The sequence below is a fragment of the Chiloscyllium punctatum genome, chromosome 3 (genome assembly GCF_047496795.1).
Source record: "Chiloscyllium punctatum isolate Juve2018m chromosome 3, sChiPun1.3, whole genome shotgun sequence".
Lineage (NCBI taxonomy): Eukaryota > Metazoa > Chordata > Chondrichthyes > Orectolobiformes > Hemiscylliidae > Chiloscyllium > Chiloscyllium punctatum.
The window spans coordinates 56,254,258-56,277,292 of NC_092741.1; the positions used below are offsets into that span (position 1 = coordinate 56,254,258).

The 23,035-nt window shown below is 43.3% G+C and overlaps 1 protein-coding gene across 1 annotated transcript in view; it reads right to left on the reverse strand.

Annotated features, from left to right (window-relative positions):
* ibtk (inhibitor of Bruton agammaglobulinemia tyrosine kinase) overlaps positions 1-14,501 on the reverse strand; it is a 115,940-nt gene extending 101,439 nt beyond the window's left edge. The window contains exon 1 of the mRNA XM_072553432.1: positions 14,346-14,501. The gene's annotated coding sequence lies outside the window, so the exon portion shown is untranslated. The remainder of the gene's footprint in view (positions 1-14,345) is intronic.
* Positions 14,502-23,035: the final 8,534 nt, after the last annotated feature.

Below are 23,035 nucleotides of genomic sequence, written 5' to 3' on the forward strand. Positions count from 1 at the left end.
CTGCAGACATTCAAAAAGGTGTGAGCATATTCCCAATAGAAATTTTGAGTTCTAAAAAGCAGTCTGCAGGTTTGAAAGCAAGATGATGATATGTTTATAAATTGGCAACAGGGTTTTTTAAAAAAAACTCCTCTTGGTCAACTTTAATAGCTGTCTTTCCCAGAGGTTGAATGTTACATGCCCATGCAAGAATTCTAAAGTAGTATAGGACTAGGCACAGTCAAGCACTTTGAAATGAAACATTTCAAGTCCGATGTTCTCAAGATGGACTCATGTGTTATTAAACATTAACTAGGAACAAAACATCTCCATGCATTTTGCAGGTCATAAAAACAACAAGGGCTGAACCATTACAGCTGCTAATCAGTTTGAACAAGAAATGAATCTTGGTTACACCACATTTGGAAGGCAACCCTTAGTTAGGCCACAGCTACAGTACTGTGCGCAGGTCGGGAACCAATATTCTAGGAAAGATATGATAGTACTGGAGAGGAGACAAATTTACCAGGATTTTGCCTCTGCTGGATAATTTTAATGAAGAGGAGAGATTGGATAGACTGGACTGCTTTCCTTGGAGCAGTGGAGATTGAAGGGAATGTGATTGTGATGAGGGGTATAGATGGAACTCCTCTCCTTTATGCAATCAATAACTGCGCAGCATAGAATTCAGGGAAGTGGCAGGGGTTGAGATGGGTTTAGATGGGACAAGAGGAAAGATGCTTTCACCTGAGGTGGTGGAAATCTAGAATTCATGATCTTCAAAAGGGTGGTAAAGACATGAAATCCTTATACTGTTTAAAGAGTATTTAAATGCTTGCATTGGCATTGCAAGTGGGATTAGAATAATTAGATGGTTGCTTTTGACTGGTGCCAACTCAAAATGGGCTGGAAGGCCCTTCTTTGTGATGCAGGTGTTTATGCATGTATAACCTCTTAAACCTGCTCCAGTATTTGATGGTAAACATTCTGGGTTAGCTTCAAACAGTTACCAAGGAGAGGAATGAACTGGGTAGCTGGGGAATAAGTTGATTAGGAACAAGAACCAAAAACAACAGGATAAGATCAACCGTGATCATGTTACATAGCAGAGTGGGCTCGAAGAGTTGAATTGCCTACTCCTGCTCCTTGTTCCTAAATTCTTATCCTGCAGCAAATAACTCACTTTTGACTTCCCAAAGCCTCTCCACCAGTTAAAAGGCCTGTGATGGAGTAACCCCCACTTGGCTGGATCATGCAGCTCCAACACCACACGCAGCACGACATCATCCAGGTTCAAACAGTACACCTAACTGGCACCACATTTACAAATATCCACTGCCTCCAGCACAGACTCACAGTAGCAGCAGTATGTACCATCTATAAAGATGCACTACCGAAAGTTTAACAAAGCTCCTTAGATATCACCTTTCAATCTCACGCCCATCTAGAAGGACAAGGGCAGCAGTTACACCGGAATGCCACTTGAGAAGACTGTGGGAATGAGCCCCGACTGCAACTTAAAAAAGGTTCACTGATGTCTAAATATGCAATCTTTAGCTTGGTGCCTTGGTAGTGTCTGTACCTCTGGGCTAGGATGCCCAGAATAGTGTCCCACCTACTCTAGTGTGTCATAACATCTCTGAAAAGGTCGATTAGAAAATATCTGCAATCCTTCTGGCAACTCCAATGATGTTTGTGGCAAAAGTAATTTTTCACAGTACATTGAATTCAACTGAGGAAGTCATGAGGGGAATCCTGGAGTGGGCAGTTCGCAGTCTCCATAAATTTTGTATTGGTTTGGAAATGCATGCTTCGCAATATAGCGCATTAAAACATCAGCACAACAGTTTACAAGTGATAAGCCAAACTGAATCATTTTTTTTCCCCATTCAAGAGATGTGGGCATTACTGGAAAGGCCAGCATTTTTTATCCCAGAGAAGACTGTGAGGAGTTACAATTTTGAACCATTCCAGCCCTTGGGCTGTGAGGATACCCAGTGCTTTGAGGAAGGGACTCCCAGGATTGTGATCCAACAAGTAAAAGAATGACACTATAGTTCCAAGCAGGTAGTAGTAGTAGTACTACTACTACACCTAAACCTAAACCACAACATCAGTGGTAGAGCATGTGAAAGCGGATAGTGAATGAGGTGCCAATCAAGTGCCCTCATTGCTTAGGATAGTATCAAGCTTCAAATACTGTTAGAGCTGCAATCACCCAAACAAGTGGGGAATTTTCCATATCACTTCTAATTTGTGCCTTACACCACAGATAAGTAGTCAGTTACTCAGCACAGTATTCCCAACATCTTATTTGTTGGCTCACCCAATGTCTGGTGAACGATAACTTTGAGGATGCTGATACTGGGGATTCAGCAACGGTAATGGCTTTGTACAAAAGTAAATTTGTACTTGATTAGATTTGCTCTTGTTGGAGGTAGTCACTGCATGGCATCTGTGTGATGTGAATGTTGTTTATACCTTGCTGCTTAAAGATAGAGGCTAATTCAATAATTAGAGGAATCGCAAATGATGCTGAATGTTGTACATTCATCAGAAGATATTTCCACATCTGATCTTATGATGGTGGAGAGGTTATTGATGAAACAACCAAAAATGATGGGGCCAAGGACACTACCATGAGGAACCTCTGCAGTGCTGTTCTGTGGTGATGATGACAGACCTCCAAAACAATACAACTACCTTTTGTATTAGGGATAACTAGTGAGTTTTTCTCCTGATTCTGAATCCCAATTTACCTGCTGGGTTGGAGCTAAGAAACAGCAAAAAAATATTGGTAGGAGTGGTTTATAGGCCAAATAGTATTGGTAATGTAGGATATAGTGTAAATCAGGAAATTAGAGGTGCCATAGAACAGAAAAAATATATAGTATCATGGATAATTTCCAACTATCTGCCTCTCATGCAGTACCTTATCAAAAGCTGGTTGACTACAAGTAGATTGCATCAAATATACTGCCCTCATTTACATACCTTGTCATGTCTGAAAAATTCAATCAAGTTGGTCAGACATGACCTCCCTTTTAAAGGCAAACTATGCTGACTGTATTGATTAATCCCTGCCTCTAAGTGCAGATTAATTCTCTCAGAATTGTTTCCAATAATTTCCCAACCACTGAGATTAGACAGACTGGTGTGTAGTTTCCCTGGTTCATCCCTTGCTCTCTTCATACCACATTAGCTGTCCTCCAGTCCTCTGTAGCCAAACAGGAATTGGAAAATTATGGCCAGTGTCCCTGCTATTTCCATCTCAGAAAGAATTAGCTCTCCTCATTTTTTTAACCTCCCCTCAAGACAGACCCTCCTTACCTGGTATCAGTCTAGTGAACCTTCACTGGACTGCTTCCAATGCTAGTATATCTTTCCTTCAATAAAGGGGGTCAAAACTATCTAGTGTTCCAGCTGTGGTTTGACTAGTGCCTTGTAAAATTTTAACAAGACCTCAATTTTTTTTTAAATACAAAAGATTCCCTTGAAAGGCTACAAATGTAAGCCCACTGTTTAGGAGAGTGTGGAGAGAGAAAACAGGGAACTGCAAATCTGTCAGTCAGATATCAGTAGTATTAAATACTGGAATCTAGTGTAAAATGACAGTTATTAAAGTTGAGAAAGTAATCTGATTGGACAAAGTCAGCAAGGGTTTAAGAAGGGAAACATGATTAAAGTTTTTTTTAAGGCTGTTGTTATTGACAGTCAATTCAGCGGAAACCAGTGGACATGCTGCACTTGAATTTTCAGAATGCTTTTAATAAAGTTCCACGAAGAAAGTGAACAAAGTTAAAATTCCGGAGGTTAGGGGTAAGACACTACCATAGCTAAAATATAATATCTCCAAACTCTCAGATGATACAAAACTTGGTGGGAATGGGAGTTGTGAGGAAGACAATGAGGCTTCAAGGGGTTTAGACAGGCTGAATGAGAGAGCAAGAACTTGGCAGATGGAATATATCTGGATAAGTGTGATTGGTAGGAGGAACAAAGGTACAGATGTATTACTTCAATGGTGAGACACAAGAAACTGTTGATCTCCAAAGTGACTGGGATGTCCTTGTTCATAAGTCACAGAAAGCGAGCATGCAAGTACAGCAAGTAATTCAGGAGGCAAACACTATTATCCTTTAGCACTGGAGGATTTAAGTATTGGAGCAAAGTTGTCTTGGTTCAATAGTACGGAACACTGAGGAGAACATATGAGAAATAGTATGTGCAGTTCTAGTCCCCTTGCCTAAGGAATGATATTTTTTCCAAAGACAGAAAGCAGAGGTTCACCAGACATTTCTTTGGAATTCTAACCCCCCCCACTGTTGTTCAGCAGAATACCAATCAAACAAAAGATGATATCAAGCTAGAATGAGACACATCATAATAGTGAGATCGACAGGCAACTTACAGCTGATCAACAACAGCAGCTGGAATCAACACAGACTGGATAGAATGATCATGGACACAGCTCCACTCCCAGGTTTGCTGAGAACGGGCCATTAAAAAAGGAAAACATTACACGTTCATCTGGCAGGGAAAGAGTTCAGGGCCAATGAGATTATAAAGGTGCAGGTCTCACTTTATTGAGAACACTATTTTTGATGACAGAGCCTGCGAAACTATTCAGAATGTCCCCTCCAACTGTCTCTCAACACAAACGGTGCTAATTAATGCCATGAATGTCCATTCTCTATTACAAAGGAAAAAGACCAATTCTATTAAGAGCCTGACATTGTTATCAGTCACACATCTTTGCCTACTCTAGAATTTTAACCAAAGAGTGGGTACCACCCATTCTTCAGATATAATGGCCTGGGAAAAAATTGCCAAGAGCTGATAAAGATTACTTGAGCTTTGCTACTACCACAAACTGTGTAATTAAAAAAAATGTTTTCCTCAAAAACAAAATCATGGAGAAATTTAATATAAAAGAGACTGGCACTAACTGGACCTGGATGACCAAATGTAATTCTCTGAACAGCATTCTCAATACATGCAGCTATGATAATGTTAGCTGTGACACAGATCACTCAAGAATTCAGCAAAGTTGAAATGTTTCAAAGCAAAACTGCTATCCTCATGTCAATATCAGCCACTGATAGGTCAAGAGATGCAATGGTAGACATGGAATATTCCAGAAAGCACAAGATACATTTCAAGTTTCAAAAAAAATTGAAGGAATGGAATTTTATTTCAGATAAAGTATGCTTCTGGTTACACATGATGTTCCTGGACCTTGGTTTTGCTTGGATTTATCAGTGTCATACTCCATTGAATTTGTGTTGATATCAACTACAGCTACTTTTGCCCCTTTGGCAAACCGAAAATAAAAATTGTACAATTATGTCCTTAAGTTTGATATCAAGGGAGATGTCAGGTCAGAGGATTAGACAGAATTTTTTTTTTAAATCACAAACAAACAGATATAAAAAAGGAGGGAAAAAGAAAATCAGAGAACGAGAGAAAGCCAAAATACAAAAATAGGTGGGAAGAGTTTTTTAAAAAATATCTTACAAAAGAGTAATCAAAAGAATTGGCACGTAGAAAAATCAGTCTATGGAATTCATAACAAAAAGTATAAAGAGACAATAGACAAATTGAACAGATAGTGTGTGTTGGTCTTCACTAGACAGGATAAATGTAACATCTCAGAAATAGCTGTAAATGAGGAATTGAAAGGAGGGAAGTACACAAAAAAATTCTAAATTATAGGGAAGTAGTAATGTTCTGAATAAATTATTGGAACTGCAAGTTGACATGCCCTCAAATCCTTGATTGCCTTTTAACCCTAGGATAAAATCTAAGCTACTGAGATTAATGAAGGACTGGCTTTAATTTTGCTAAAATTTATTCAATTCAAGGACAGTTCCTTTAGCTTAGAAACTGGTTAATATAACTCTTATTTCCAAAAAAAAAGGAAAAGAGGCAAAAAGCAGGACGCTACAGGCCGGTTAGCTTAAAATCTATCATGGGAAAATAGCTAGATGTGGAGGCGCCACTGTTGAACTGGGGTGGTCAAGGTCACAAGTCGCACGACACTAGGTTATAGTGCAACAGATTTATTTGAAATCACAAGCTTTCAGAGCACTACGCTTTTGCCTGGTGGGCTATTATTAAAGATGTTTAACAGGGTACTTGGATAAGCTCAAGGTTATCCAAGTTTTGGTGATGGGAAATCATGGTTAACTAAATTTATTGGAGTCTTTGTTGAAGGAGTAAATTGTGCTGTGGATAAATGGGAATCAGTGGACGTATTGTATTCAGATGTCCACACCAGGGATTACTGGGGAAAACGAAAGCATGTATTGTACTGGCAAGGGCAGAAGATTGGCTGGCTAACAAGAAGCAGAACTAAATGGGTCTTTTTCAGGCCATCAGAATGGTAGGAGTGGTGCGTCACTGTGGTCAGTGCTGGGGCCTCAACTCTTTATAATTTATGTAAATGATTTGGAAAAAGGGACTGAAGGTGTAGCTAAATTTGCTGACAACGCAAAGATAGGTAGAATAGCGGAATGCGAATATTGAAGGAAGCTACAAGGGGATATAGATAGGTTGAGAGAGTGGATAAAGTCCTGGCCAATGGGAGTATAACATGACAAAGTGTGAAATGATCTAATCATTCTGCCCTCTTTTGATATAATTAAAGCGGATGAAAGGAGACACCCTGCAACACCTACTCACCACGTTTTGATAACATCATCTCACGCTGACATGGAGTACCAGCAAATTCTTTTATGCCAGACTATATGACACAAGGTCCACACACAGCACAGCCTCACAGTCATTCCTGTCCTCGATAGGAGAGATTTTAGACGCCAGCACACGAGAGGCTGGACCAACTGTGGATGAGCTGACCAAGACCCTCGAGAATACAACTCCCGGAAGCGATTGCTTACCGGCTGAGTTGTATTCAGCTCTGTGGGACTAGTTAGGCCAGGATCTGCTAGAGGTAGCGCGTGCAAATCCTTAAGGAAAAAGGTATCACTCATCTACAAAAAAAGGGGAAAGAGAGAAGAAATTAGAAATTGGCAACCAATTTCACTGCTGAAGGTAAACTACAAAATCCTGTCTAAGGTCAATGCCAACTGGGTTAGGTCTACTCTGGGATCGATGATTCACCTCGACCAAGCCTGCGCTATGCCTGGCAGGACAATCTCTGGGAGCTTTGCACTCCTCAGGAATATGATCACTTGCACGCAGGACAGGCGCTGGATACCTACCTCATCAGCCTCGACGAAGAGAAAGCCTCCGACAGACTATCACACTTACATGTAGGGACGTGCTCTCCAAAGTGGGCTTTTGGGAGGGAATTCACAACTGGATCAGACTGCTCTATATCAACATCATTAGTGTGGTCTTAATCAATGGGTGGGAATCAGAAAGCTTCCTGATCAGATCCAGATTCAGACAGGGCTGCCTACTCTCTCCTGCCTTGTTTGTATAAGAGTCTTTTGCCAAGTTAGAGTCCATCAAGAAGGATGAGAAGCCAACAGGGGTGACTATTCCAGGCAGTGGAGCCTGTAGGTCAAGCCTCTCTATACATTGAGAACATTGCTATTTTCTGCACAGACTCACTGTCAGTGCGCAGACTCACAAACATCCGCAACCAGTTCAAACTGGCCTCAGAAACCAAAAAAGGTAAATCAAAGCAAGAGCAAGGCAGTGTTCTTTAGGAAGTTCGAGAGACATGATTTCCCATGCACAACATCATGCTGACTATCCCTTATCAATCCTGGTCTGTCCAAAAACGTGTAAATCCTGCCCGTCAGGGTTCCCTCCAACAACTTACCCACAACCGATGTCAGGCCACTAGTCTATAGTTCCCTGGTTTCTCCTTACCACCTTTCTTAAATAGTAGCACCATATTAGCTAACTTCCAGTTTTCCAGCACCTCACTTGTGACTATTGATGATACAAATATCTCAGCAAGGGGTGCAGCAATCACTTCCCTAGCTTCCCACAAAGTTCTAAGGTACACCTGATCAGGAACTGGGGATTTATCAACTTGTGTTTCAAGATATCCAGCACTTCCTCCTCTGTAATGTGGACATTTTTCAAGATGTCACCATCTAATTCCCCACATTCTACATCTTCCACGTCTTTTTCCACAGTAAATGCTGATGTAAGATACTCATTTAGTAGCTCCCCCATCTCTTGCAGGAACTTGATGGTTACTTCTTCAAAAAAAAAGTCGAAGAGGATTGATGAGGGCAGAGTGGTGGACGTTATCAGTAAGGCGTTCGACAAGGTTCTGCATGGGAGACTGGTTAACAAGGTTAGATCTTATGGAATACAAGGAGAACTAGACATTTAGATACAGAACTGGCTCAAAACGATAGAAGACAGAGGGTGGTAGTGGAGGATTACTTTTCAGACTGAAGGCCTGTATCAGTGGAGTGTCACAAGGATTGGCACTGGATCCACTTTGACATTTATGTAATGATTTGGACATGAACATAGGAAATATAGTCAGTAAGTTTGCAGGCGACACTAAATTGGAGGTGCAGTGGACAGCCAAGAAGGTTACCTGAGATTACAATGAGATCTTGATCAGATGAGTCAATGGGCTGAGGAGCGGCAGATGGAGTTTAATTTAGATAAATGAGAGGTACTGTGCTTTGGAAAAATAAATCTTAGCAGGACTTATACACTTAATGGTAAGGTCCTTGGGAGTGTTGCTGAACAAAGAGACCTTGGAGTGCAGGTTCATAGCTCCTTGAAAGTGGAGTCGCAGGTAGATAGGATAGATGAAGAAGGTGAAGGTATGCTTTCCTTTCTGGTCAGAGTATTGAGTACAGGAGTTGGGAGGTCATGTTGCAGCTGTATACAGGACATTGGCTAGGCCACTTTTGGAATATTGTGTGCAATTCTTCCTATCAGAAAGATGTTGTGAAACTTGAAAGGGTTCAGAAAAGATTTAAGGGTTGGAGGATTTGAACTACAGGGAGAGGCTGAACAGGCTGGGATTGCTCTCCCTGGAACATCGGGGGTGGAGGTGTGACCTTATAGAGGTTTATAAAATCATGAGGGACATGGATAATACAAGTAGACAAAGTATTTCCCCAGTGGTAGGGGTGGGGGGGGGGGAAAAAAAAAAAAAAAGAGTCCAGAAGTAGAGGCCTTAGGTTCAGGGTGAGAGGGGAAGATATAAAAGGGACCTAAGGGGCAACTTTTTCACGCAGAGGGTGGTGAGGGTATGGAATGAGCTGCCAGAGGAAGTGTTGGAGGCTGGTACAAATGTAGCATTTAAAAGGCATCTGAATAGGTATAGGACTAGGAAGGGTTTAGAGGGATATGGGCCAGGTTCTGGCAAATGAGACTAGATTTAGGTTAGGATATCTGGTTGGCATGGACGAGATGGACCAAAGGATCTGTTTCCGTGCTGTACACCTCTATGACCACTGGGCAGACTTATCTTGTATTCCCCTTCACTGTCAGGACAGATTTCCTGAAGGTATTGTGAGTACGAATCAGAAGGGCCAGGGCATGTGCAAAATCTTGAAGGAGCACATTGCCAAGGTGAGGCAGAAACTTGTCTTTTGGATGCACTATTCCCTCTTCATTACAGGTAAAAACCTGATCATCAGGTGGGAGGTGCTCTTGGTTATTAGCCCATTCCCCAAACCTGTGTAATTGCAGTCGCCCAAGCCATCTCCCACTTCATCTGGAGGTCCATGATTGTGACTCTGCAGACATGTTCAAATGTCCAAACTTCTGGATAAGAGGGGGAAAACGTTTACTCAACACCACAGTCATCCTGATGGCCACCTTAGTGTGCAACTTCATCAAGCTGTGTAGAGATCCTCAGTACACAAACACCAAGTATGTGTGGAGGTTCTACTTGTCCCCAGTGTTACGAAGGATGGGCCTGGCCCCACTGCACCAGAACACTCCAAGGAGTTGGACTGTTCCATATCACCTCTACTTCATGGAGAATTTACAAAGAAAAACACCTTTTGATCACGGATCCATCAGGAAGTGGTCAGCATGCAGCATTCTTGATACCTTGTCAGAAAAGGAGGGGATGGACCCTGTCACATTGTCAAATGACTTTGCTCAGGGAACAATGTCTCATCCCCAGATCTTTCCAACATGTATCAAGACATCGCTTGGCTGGTGGTGAGACGGTCACTACCATGTACATCCAATCTGTCTGCACCACAGCATGCTGCTCTCAAAGCAGCTCAGGGTGGGGTGGGACAGGTTAGAGATTTCCACACAGCTGCTTCTGCAGAGGAAGCCTGGAGAAAGATACATCGGTCTGTCGAAGTTCATCCCAAGCAGCCATGTCATGCAGGCCTTGAAAGACACGCTTTGGTCTGCCTAAAACCTGTTGGTCTTCCAGAACAAGGAACGGACCTTGACAGAGTGTTGTAGACTGGCACATTCCAAGGTCCAGGAATATATTCTGGAGGGACACACTAAAGCTTGGGGCAGCTGCTCGGAGAAAGTGAGGACTGCAGATTCTGGAGACCAGAGTTGAAAAGTGTGGTGCTGAGATAAAAGGTGAAATGAAAAAAAAAGCCTGCACATTGTTTGGTGGTACTCAGTTGGATTCCTTCAGAATCACTTGGTTCAGTAGTGTGTACCAGCCTTGATACAGAAATGGATGCAACAGCTAAGCACAAGAGGGGCCAAAGTAGTTGTCCTTGATATCAAGACAGCGTTCAATGGAGTAGGACATCAATATCCTAGAAAAACCAACGTCCATGAATATCAAGAGTGACCTGAATTATACTTGATCCAAATTAAAAGTGCCATGCTCGTAATGACTTGAACTGTTATTAGACCCTCTGTTTTATAAGCAGCAATAACTACTTCAGTTTGACAACAAGCTCTTAGTTCAGCTCACATGCCACTAAGCCTACATACATATCTTTTAATCACTTTCAGTCTTTAATAACCCAATGGTCTTTTTGCCGGGCACCCAGCCTCCAGGCCACCACCATATGAGTTCCAATTCATCCAAAATTTTGAACCTGTATTGTACCCATGCTGCACAGACCCAACACCTTCGCTGGCCTGTAGCATTTCACGGTCCTCAAATCTTAACATTTAAAAATAGGTGCTCCTATCTTTAAATACACACATGGCATCAACTTCAATTTTTACAATGTCACCTCAATGCTTCATTCTCTGACTCAAATTAGGTGCGCCTTGAGTAACACACGTCTTTCAATGACTGTCTGCCCTAAACCTACAGATCAAGAGTGGCCTCCTCCTGAAAACCCACACTGTTGACCAAACTGGAATCACCCGTTTTCTCTCCCTTGTGGGCTCATGCATCTAAAAGAACCTTGGGATGTTTTTCTGATAAGTGGCCATATCTCATTTCAAGCAGTTGTTGATTACCCTTTATTATATTCTTTTTTATGAAACCATTGTGCAGATTCACAAGTACCAAGCGGTGTTTAAATCAGAAACTACAAAAGCTTCAAATCAGTAAGGTCATATTTCCTAAGAAAGCCTTTGCATCATAATATTGAGATTAACAAACATTACATTTGAGGTTAAACATTTAAACATGTTGAAAAATCAAATCCACAAATCAGACATAACTGGTTTAACTATAAAAACCCTAACAAAAACAGCCTGAACTTGCTACTTGTTTTCTTGGCACTATTTCCTTGATACCAGTATAAAAAAAAATGGAATTACATACAATTTGCATTCAGCACAACTTGAGTTTCCAACTAATTTAAAAACATCACTCTAAACCCTGATCCAGAACTGCACATGCCCCAGAGTGTATGAATCATAATCGTTTCCATCAATTGCACTTGTTTGCAGTTCTTCAAGGAGGCTTCAAACTTCAACACATCTTTCAAAAGGTAATGTACTATTAGGTACATTTTAATGTCTTTTAAAACATTTTATACACATTTAAGTACCGTGCTCCAATCTAAGTGAAATATAGTTTCAGTAATTTCAAAAACACTTAATTCACAGGTAGTGGACAAAATGATTTAAAATACAGCTGAAAGTGGATCTTTCACAAAGTAGTAATTAAAATTTACCAGGTTGCAACATTTAAATACCATAAATTATGTTTTAAAATGCTAGCGGATTCTGTTGACGTAGGAAGAAAGAACATGAAAGTGGATGCAATCTTAGAAGCAATTGCACCATATCTGACCAACTGTGTCAAAAGCAAAAGCTCTATTCCTATCATGAGGCAGCAAGCTTTGCAGAAGAATAATTAGACCAAACATATCATATCCAAAAACACCATTATACAAATGACAAACAAAAAGAAAATGACTCTCCTTTACAACAATGATAAAACAGAAGTGCTGACCACAAAACTACTAGTCTCAAGGATGAGAATCTCAAACACAAAACTTAAGGGGTCAATAAAATGACTAGCTATGTGAAGTCATCTGAGCTACAAAAGAAATAGCAGTATATCCAAGATTGTTTATTCTAGCAAAGAGAGAAGAGATCCATCTGTTTGTGTATTTAAGATTCTTAAACTGAACTGTGTTGTGTTCCAAGTTGTCACAAACTCTAGAATCAAAGCACATAGGTTGAAGTTTCAAAAAAGGGTACATATACAGACAAATTAGTGGATAATTAGATTAAGATGATGAATTCCAGAATATTCTCTAGTCCCATACATTCCCACAAGCTTGACAACATCCAAAACAAGCAGCTCATTTGAAGAGTACAGCATAACCGACCTAAAATTCACTCCTGCCATCAGAAGTAGTACAGTGGCAGCAGTATACAAGATGCACCCTAGCAATTCACCAAGTACCTTCCAAACCCTGATCTCTGCCACTCAAGGACAAAGCCTGCGAACATCACTGCCTACACATTCCCTTCCAAGTCACATACCATCCTGACCCAGAACTTCATCACGCTTGCATCACTTGCCCTGGTTCAGTGTCCTGAAACTCTGAATTGAACAGCACCATTCATACAGCTTTCCCATGCAGACTACAATGGTTAAAAGGCACCAGTCACCACAACATTGAAGGGCATTTTAGGATAGACAATAAATATTTGGGCCTTGTCACAAATGCTCGTAGCAACACAGAACTTAGAATTAGGCCATTTGATCTTGTGTGCAGCTATGGTTGATCTGGTTATGGTCAGAACTCAACTTTCCCATCTTGTTCTCAAAAAGCCTTGGATCCCCTTGGCCATTAGAAATCTCTCTCATTTGTGCATTGAACAATTTGAGTAATCCAATCTCCTTGCTTTCTGGAAAACAAAATACCACATCTTAAATTCTCATCTACCTTAAAAGCAATAACTTTTACCAAATTGTCACCTCATTTTACTCTCTCCAATAAAAGAAAACATCCTCCTTGCATCCACCTATCATTTTCTCACAGAATATTGTTGGTTTCAATAAGCTCATCTTGCATTCTTCTAGACACTAAGAGATACAGGTCCAATCTGTCAGCTTTTCCTAATAAGCCAACCTCTTCATCCCAAGAACCAGTGAACCCTCTCTGAACTGCTTCTCACACTTTTTTCCCCCCACATAAGAAGAGCAAAACTGTATCAAGTAATTCACAGATAACCTAGCAAGGGTACATACAGCTGCAGTAACATCAGGAGTGAACAAAAACATTGGTCTTTCTGCAGACAGTTTGAGTGACAGGGGGAGAGGCAAGTGGTAAAGGAATTAATCATTTGTGACATTTTCATTTATAGTTACTACTGGTTTCCAATTGAAAATGGTTGGGGTAGAAATGCTCACATCCAAACAAATTATATTCAACCATTATGAAATTTGTATTCAAAATTCCCCATCTAACATATAAACGTTTATATGTTAAATGGGGAATTTTGAATACAAATAGGAAGGAAGGAGGCAGAGATATGAGAAAGGAATTGCCAAGAAGATCGTCAGAAGAGAACTAACACCAATGTTTTGGAATAGTGCAACCTGAACTATAATTATAGAATTAACAAGATTAATTATGCTATCAAAATTCCAATTGTATGTTACACAGAAACGGAAACAGAACAAATGCAGCCCTGCAGGAGGGAATATCTACACAAAGACACTGTCTCAGTGCCGTCCTATCTCAGATCTTCAATCACAATCTCATACGGTCAGAGGCTTCTGCAGCCTCGGCCCTGGCCGCAGACGTGGCACAAAAGAAAACTCCCAATCAGCCCCAGCCCCGTCCCCGTCCCTGTCCCCGTCCCTGTCGAGTCAAGGCAGGAAGAGAAGAGAGAGTGACAGGGAGAGCCGGTCCCCTGGCTCACTGTCGCCCAAGGGGCCGGCTCTGCCAAAGGGTGAGGGCGGCCGGGGCCCGAGTGTGGCCGGAGGGAGTGGGATGGGGATGGGGAGGGGAGGGGGGCGTCTCCCCCAGCCCAGGCCGGTGCTCAGGGCAGCTCCTTACCTCTCGCTAGATGAAACAGACACTGCAGAGGGAGAAGGTGGCGGTGGAAACAGCAAGGAATGAGCACGCGGTAACCATGATCACAGGCGGCGGCGGCGGCACACACTCCGGTTCCAACTGAAATGTCAGCACCGAGCCGCACCCCCCAACATCACTAACAACCATTGGCTGTGACATCACAGCCCCACTGCTGATTGGCTGGGCGCTCCACCAATTGACTCCCTGGGCGCAGGGTGTCTCCAGGTGGAAACTGACAGCCTGACTATCTGACAGTCTGAGTGACTGTGACAGACAGTCTGAGTGTGTGACTGTCTGTGTGACTGTGAATGACAGTCTGAGTGTGTGACAGTCTGAGTGACTGTGGATGATATTCTGAGTGTGTGAGTGATGGACAGTCTGATTGTGTGACAGTCTGAGTGTATGATAGTCTGAGTAATTGAGACAAACAGTCTGAGTGTGTGACAGTCTGAGTGACAGTGACTGACAGTCTGAGTGTGTGACTGTCTGAGTGACAGTGATTGACAGTCTGTGTGAGACAGTCTGAGTGTATGACAATTTGAGTGACAGTGACTGACAGTCTGAGTGTGTGGCAGTCTGAGTGACAGGGACCGACATTTGTGTGTGACAGTCTGAGTGTGTGACAGACAGTCTGAGTGTGTGACAGTCTGAGTGACTGTGAATGACATTCTGAGTGTGTGACAGTCTGAGTGACAGTGATGGACAGTCTGATTGTGTGACAGTCTGAGTGATTGAGACAGACAGTCTGAGTGTGTGACAGTCTGAGTGACAGTGACTGACAGTCTGAGTGACTGTGACATTCTGAGTGTATGATAGTCTGAGTAACTGTGAATGACATTCTGAGTGTGTGACAGTCTGAGTGTACGATAGTCTGAGTGACTGGGACATACAGTCTGAGTGACTGGGACAGACAGTCTGAGTGTATGATAGTCTGAGTGTGTGACTGTCTGAGTGACTGTGAATGACATTCTGAGTGTGTGAAAGGCTGAGTGACAGTGATGGACAGTCTGATTGTGTGACAGTCTGAGTGTATGATAGTCTGAGTGTGTGACAGTCTGAGTGACAGTGACTGACAGTCTGAGTGACTGTGACATTCTGAGTGTATGATAGTCTGAGTGACTGTGAATGACATTCTGAGTGTGTGACAGTCTGAGTGTATGATAGTCTGAGTGACTGAGACAGACAGTCTGAGTATATGATAGTCCGAGTGACTGTGACAGACAGTCTGTGTGTGACAGTCTGAGTGACAGGGACCGACAGTCCAAGTGTGTGACAGTCTGAGTATGTGACAGTCTGAGTGACTGCGACAGACAGTCCGAGTGTGTGACAGTCTGAGTGACTGCGACAGACAGTCCGAGTGTGTGACAGTCTGAGTAACAGTGACTGACAGTCTGAGGGTATGATAGTCTGAGTGACTGTGACAGATAGTCTGAGTGCATGACAGTCTGAGTGACTGTGACAGACAGTCTGAGTGTGTGACAGTCTGAGTGACTAATAGTCTGAGTGACTGACAGTGAGCGTGACAGTTTGAGTGACTAGTAGTCTGAGTGATGTGGAGGTACTGGTGTTGGACTAGGATGCACAAAGTTAAAAATCACATGACACCAGGTTATCGTCCAACAGGTTTATTTAGAATTACAAGCTTTTGGAGTGTTGCTCCTTCGTCAGGAAACTAGTGGGGCAGGATCATAGGGCACAGCATTTATAGTAAAAGATCAAAGTGTCATACAACTGATGTGATGTACTGAACAAACCTAGATTGCTGTTAAGTCTTTAATAACTTCAAATGGGTTGCAGGTTTCAATTCATTAATATGTAAATCCCAGAACATCTTTCAAGTTAAATTCCCAAGATAACTTAAAGTTTTATAAAAAAAAGTGACATCTCAATTCAGACAATGCATTAAAGGTGTGAGGTTAGGGTCTGTCTGCATTCCAACCATGAGTCAGACTGGTTCTATTTCCAAAGTAAGAATTTATAAAATGTCACATGGACTGACTGCCTGCAGATTGTGTACTTTTTATACAAAATGGAATGTATTTGCAAATTCAAATCTGCAAATGCAAATTCACCCTGTGGATTATATGTGTGTGTGTGTATGTGTGTGTCCATGTGTGTGAGAGTGAGAGAGAATGTGTATGTGTGTGTGTAAGCATGTGTGTTTGTGAGAGTATGTGTGCGTTTGTGCTTGCTTGATATAGTGTGTGCACGAGTGAGGTGGAGTATATGCCTGTGAGAGGGTGTGCACGTGAATGTGTGGGTGTGTATGGCTGAGAGAAAGTATGTGTATAAGAGAGGGTGTGTGTAATTGTGTGTAAGTGAGTGTGTGCATTGGAGAGAGTGTATTGTGCAATGGGGCCACCTGTAGTGTGAAATGAATCCAAGGTCCTGAGTTGAGGCCATTCCCATGGGTACCAAACTTGGCTATCAGGCTCTCCTTTGCGTTGTAGCCTGTTCCAAAGTCCGCCTTGAAGAATGGTCACCCGAAGGTCTGAGGCTGAATGTCCCGGGATACTGAAGAGTTCTCTGAGAGGGAACACTCCTCTCTGATGATTGTTGTGCAATGTCCATTCATCCGTTGCTGTAGCGTCTGCTCAGTCTCGCCAATGTACCATGCCTCAGGGCATCCTTGCCTGCAACATATGAGATAGATAATGTTGGCCAGGTCAAATGAGTACCTGCCGCATACATGGTGGGTGGTGTCCCCACATGTAATGGTGGTAACCGTGTCAACACTCTTACACATCTTGCAGTGTCTGCCGTGACAAGGTTGTATGGTGTTCCCCTGAAGACCAGGCAGTTTGCTGCGAACAATGATCAAGTTGAGGTTTGGTGGGTGTTTAAAGGCGTGTAGTGGAGGCATGGGGAAGGTCATGGTGAGGTGCTCATCCTCACTGATAATGTGTTGCAGGCTGCAAAGAACATGGCGTAGTTATTCGGCTCCCAGGAAGTACTGGACAACAAAGGGTACCTTACTGGTTGCAGCTTGTGTCTGTCTCCTGTTGGACTATAACCTGGTGTTGTGTGATTTTTAACCATGAAAATGTTGGTATACTGGGGTGCAAATTTGGTGCCCATGGCCATTCTGTGTGTCTGGATGAAGAACTGGTTGTCAAAAGTGAAAACATTTTGGTTAAGGATGAAGTGGTTGAGTTGTAGGTTGGTGGTCAGAGATTGGGAGTTGTTGGTACTGAGTACTGAGGCAGTTGCTGCGATGCTGTCATTGTGGGGGATGCTGGTGTAGAGTGCTGAAACATCCATTGAGACAAGGAATGTTCCGGGTTCGACTGGTCCGTGGGTGCTGACTTCCTGTAAGAAATCTGTAGTGTTGCGACAGAAGCTGGGGATCCCTTGTACAATGGGTTTCAAGATGCCTTCAGCATAGCCAAAGAGGTTCTCACACAGGGTCCCATTGCCTGATATGATGGGACATCCTGGTGTGCTGTCTTTGTATATCTTCGGAAGGCAGTAGAAGTCACTTATGGGAGAAGTATTTAGGATGAGGGCGCGTAGGGAACTCTGAAGGACTGGATTGAAAGTCTTGATCAATGTTGTTAGTTCATGGGTGTGCTCTTTGGTCAGATTGGCTAGTAGTTGTCTGTAGTATTCCTGGTTGTTCAGTTGTCGGTACACTTCCTTGCAGTAATCTGTTCTATTCTGAATGACGATGCCTCCTCCTGGTTTGATGACAATATTGCAGTTTGGTTTGAGAGCATGGATGGTGTTTTGCTGTGATTGTGATGTTTTGCTCTGCCTCATGTCATTTACCACATATTTCTTGATAGTTTGAACATACATGTTAAGCCCAGATCAGCGGCCCTCCAGTAAGATCCAAGTTGACTCCTTCTTTGGTCGCTCCTCTACAGATCCCTGTGACGATTCATCAGTGGGCTCATTGGGATCACTGCTGGCATCTTGAAAGAATTCCCAGAGTCTCATTTGTCTGATGAATGCCACTGTGGCTGCTGCAAGACCCATGGGGTTCATTTTGATGGTGGGGCAGAAATTGTGCTCCCTGCTAAGAACTTCAATCTCTTCCAGTTGAAGGGTGTGGTCCGATAAGTTGACAATTGATTTCCCCACGGTGATAACATTTTCCACTGTGATGTCAGGGGGAACTTAGCTACTGCCGGTGGTGATGCCAAGTTTCTCCAGTCTCTTGTTCTTAGTGTGCATGTATGTGGTGTAGTTTGTCACCTTGCCTGTTTGGCAATGTCCCACCACTGTAATGCTGTATCCTGAGAGCAAGCTGAGAATGTGGACTCCATCTGAATTCCAAGGTTGTGACGCCTGCTGTAGAGTTGGTGCACGAGCTGATTGAGGAGTTTGTGAGAGGTGTGGTGACAAAGTCTCCCTGCTTAGGCTGATTTGTAGGTCGACTTGAGTGGGTTTGTGATCCTTAATCTTTTTGGGATCTTTGCTGCTTCCCTGCACTTCCGCAGAAACTTGATGTCTGTATTGATATGTGCGATCTTCTTGGAGATCCTCTTCACTTTGAGGCAGCAGTTAGTGGTGTTGATGGCAGTCATGATTTGAGGTGCTGGTGTTGGGCTAGGATGGCCAAATTGAAAAATCACAAAACACCAAGTTATAGTCCGACAGGTTTATTTGGAAGCACTACTTCTTCATTAGCTGGTTGTGGAGCAGAGTCATAAGACCCAGACTTTAGATTAGAATCCTTACAGTATGGAAACAGGCCCTTCGGCCCAACAGGTCCACACCGACCCTCCGAAGAGTAACCCACCCAGACCCATTCCCCTATATTTACCTCTGACTAATGCATCTAGCACTATGGGCAATTTAGAATGGCCAATTCACCTAACCTGCACAAGTTTGTGATTGTGGGAGGAAACTGGAGCATCTGGAGAAAACCCATGCAGACACGGGGTGAATGCGCAAACTCTACACAGACAGTTGCCTGAGGTTGGAATCGAACCCAGGTACCTGGTGTTGTGAGGCAACAGTGCTAACCACTGATCCACTGTGCCACCCTAATAGCTGCCCTTATAACAACAGAATTGCAGTATCATGGGATGTAATATTAAATAAATTTAGTTTACATCTTTCATCTTGTAGAATGACCATGTTAGTTTTGGTTTCTTCATATGTAAGTCCCAGAACTTTTTAAAAGTTATATTCTCAAGATAGCCTTTAACAATCGGTGTCATCTCAGCTCAGATACTGCATTGAAAGTGTGAAGTTAAAGTCTGTCTGTGTCCCAATGTTATGTCAGACTAATTCTATTTCTAAAGAGGGATTTACGGAATCTTACGTGGATTTGTGCAGTTTTTGAGCAAAATAAAATGTAATTCTGCAAGTACAAATGCATCCCACAAACGTGGTGTGTGTGCGCGTGCAGGGGAGACCAAGTCTCGTGATTGTTGTGTGGTAACTATTCATCCGTTGTCGTAGCCTTTGCTCGGTATCACCAATGTACTCCTCAGGACCAGGAATATTCCCTCCCAGTCAGGGAACACTTCAGCGGTCCAGGACGTTCAACCTCGGACCTTTAGGTGACCATCCTCCAAGGCGGACTTCTGGAAGGCAACAATGCAAAGTGGCCGAGCAGAGGTTGATAGCCAAGTTCGGTGCCCATGGGGATGGCCTCAACTGGGACCTTGGGTTCATGTCACACCACAGGTGACCCCTTACATTATATACTCTCTCTATTACACGCAGGCACACACACACACACACACACACACTCCTCCAGACGCACACACTCATGCAAGCCCTGTCTCATATACAAGCTCTCTCTCATATGCTCACACACACACACCCCCAAATTCACACGACACATAAACCCTCTCACAGACTTATACCCCATTACACTCACACTCACATACAGACACACGCACTCTCACAAACATTCACACCCCCACACACACAAACTCACTCGGTCTCCCCTGCACGCACATATATATACACACACACACACACACACGCGCGCGTTTGTGGGATGCATTTGTACTTGCAGAATTTCATTTTATTTTGTTCAAAAACTGCATAAACCCATGTAAGATTTTGTAACTCTCTCTTTTGAAATATAATCAGTCTGGCCGAACATTGGGACACAGACAGACTTTAACTTCACACCTTAAATGCCTTATCTGAGCTGAGATGGCACCTATTGTTAAAGGCTATTTTGAGAACGATTTGGAGATGCCAGTGTTGGACTGGGTGTACAAAGTTAAAAATCACACAACACCAGGTTATAGTCCAACAGGTTTAATTGGAAGTACACTAGCTTTCGGAGCGGCCCTCCTTCATCAGGTGGTAGTGGAGGACACAATCCTAACACAGAATTTATAGCAAAACTTTACAGTGTGATACAACTGAAATTATACATTGAAAAATTGATTGTCTATTAAGTCTTTCATCTGTTTGAATACCATGATAGGTTCACTTCTTTCATGTGTAAATCACAAAACCTTTTTTTTAAAAGTTGCATTCTCAGGTTAGCTGTAACAATGGGTGTTAGCTAGACAATATGTTGAAGGTGTTGGCCCCTTGTGTTCTCTGATTATTCCATGATGTTTAGATTGATTCTAATCTAAAAAGTGAGATAACAGAGTTTTACATGAATGCATGCAGTTTTAGAGCAAAGTACAATGTAACTCTGCAAGTACAAATTCACCCCACAAAATATATGTGTGCATGTGGGTCTTTGTCTGTCTGTGTGTGTCTGGGGTGGGGGTTGTGAGTGTGAGAAAGTGTATGCATGTGTGTGTAGTGAGTGTAGAGTGTCTTAAATCTGTGAGGGGGTGCATGTGTGAGTGTGGGAGTGTGTGTGTCTGGAAGGGTGTGTGTGGGTGTCTGTGTTCGCGTCTGTGTGTATGTGTGTTCTTGTGTATGTGTGTATAAGAGTGCCTGTGTGTGTGTGTATGCATGAGTGTCTGTGTGTGTGTGTGTGTGTGTGTGTGTGTGTGTGTGTGTGTGTGTGTGTGTGTGTATGTGTGTGTGTGTATAGTGCAATAGTGGTCACCTGTAAGGTGACATGAACCCAAGGTCCCGGTTGAGGCCCTCCCTATGTGTACCGAACTTAGCTATCAGCCTCTGCTTGGCCACTTTTTGCTGTCCCGAAGTCCACCTTGGAGATTGGTCACCCGAAGGTCCGAGGTCGAATGTCCTGGACCACTGAAGTGGGAGGGAACACTCCTGTGTGTTGATTGTTGTGCGGTGCCCATTCATCCGTTGTCATAGCCTTTGCTCAGTTTCCCCAATGTACCAGGCCTCCGGGCATCCTTGCCTGCAATGTATAAGATGGACAACGTTGGCTGAGTCACATGAGTACCTGCCATGCACAAGGTGGGAGGTGTCCCCACGCGTAATGGTGGTATCTATGTCCACACCCTGACACGTCTTGCAGCGCCTACCATGACAGGGTTGTATGGAGCTGTCCTGAGAGCTGGGCAGTTTGCTACGAACAATGATCTGTTTGAGATTTGGTGGTTGTTTAAAGGCAAGTAGTGGAGGTGTGGGGGAGGTCTTGGTGAGGTGCTCATCCTCATTGATAATGTGTTGCAGGTCATGAAGAACATGGCATAATTTTTCAGCTCCTGGGAACTACTGTACAATGAAGGGTACCCTGTCGGTTGCAGCATGTGTCTGTCTCCAGAGGAGGTCATTACGGTTCCTTGCTGTGGCACATCGGAACTGGTGGTCGATGAGTTGGGCATCATACCGCATTCTTGTACTTCCTGAGTACTTCCAGGTGCCCGTCACGTTCCGCCTCATCTGAGCAGATCCGCACATCTGTACGTGTCAGGCTTGTCCATAGGGGATGGCTGTTTTAATATGTTTTGGGTAGAAGCTGGAGAAGTGTAGCATTGTGAGGTTGTCTGTGGGTTTGCAGTAGAGTGTGGTGCTGAGGTGATCCTTGTTGGAGATGCATGTTTCTGTAACTCAGCACCCACGGACCAGTCAAACCAGGAACATTCCTCATCACAATGGACGCTTCCACACTGTACACCAGCATCCCCCACAATGATGGCATCGCGGCAACAGCCTCAGTACTTAACACCAACAACTGCAAACCTCCAAACACCATCCTACAACTCATCCGCTTTATCCTCGATCACAATGTCTTCACCTTTGACAATCAGTTCTTCATACAGACACATGGAACAGCCATGGGGACCAAATTTGCACCCCAATATGCCAACATTTTTATGCACGGGCTCGAACAAGACTTCTTCTCTATGCAGGATCTCCAACCGACATTGTACACCAGGTACATTGATGACATTTTCTGCCTCTGGACCCATTGCGAGGAGTCACTGATAAAACTACACAGTGACATCAACAAGTTTTATCCCACCGTCAAACTCATCATGGACTACTCTCGACTATCTGTCTCATTCTTGGGTGACCATCCTCCAAGGTGGACTTTGGGACAGGCAGCAGCGAAAAGTGGCCGAGCAGAGGCTGATAGCTAAGTTCGGTACCCATAGGGAGGGCCTCAACCGGGACCTTGGGTTCATGTTACACTACAGGTGACCACCATTGCACTATACACACACACACAGACGCTCCTACACACACACACACTCACTCACAAACACACACACATAGGTGCTCCTATACACACAGACACACAGGCGCGCACACAGACACCCACACACACCCTTCCAGACACACACATTCCCACACTCACACATGCACCCCCTCAC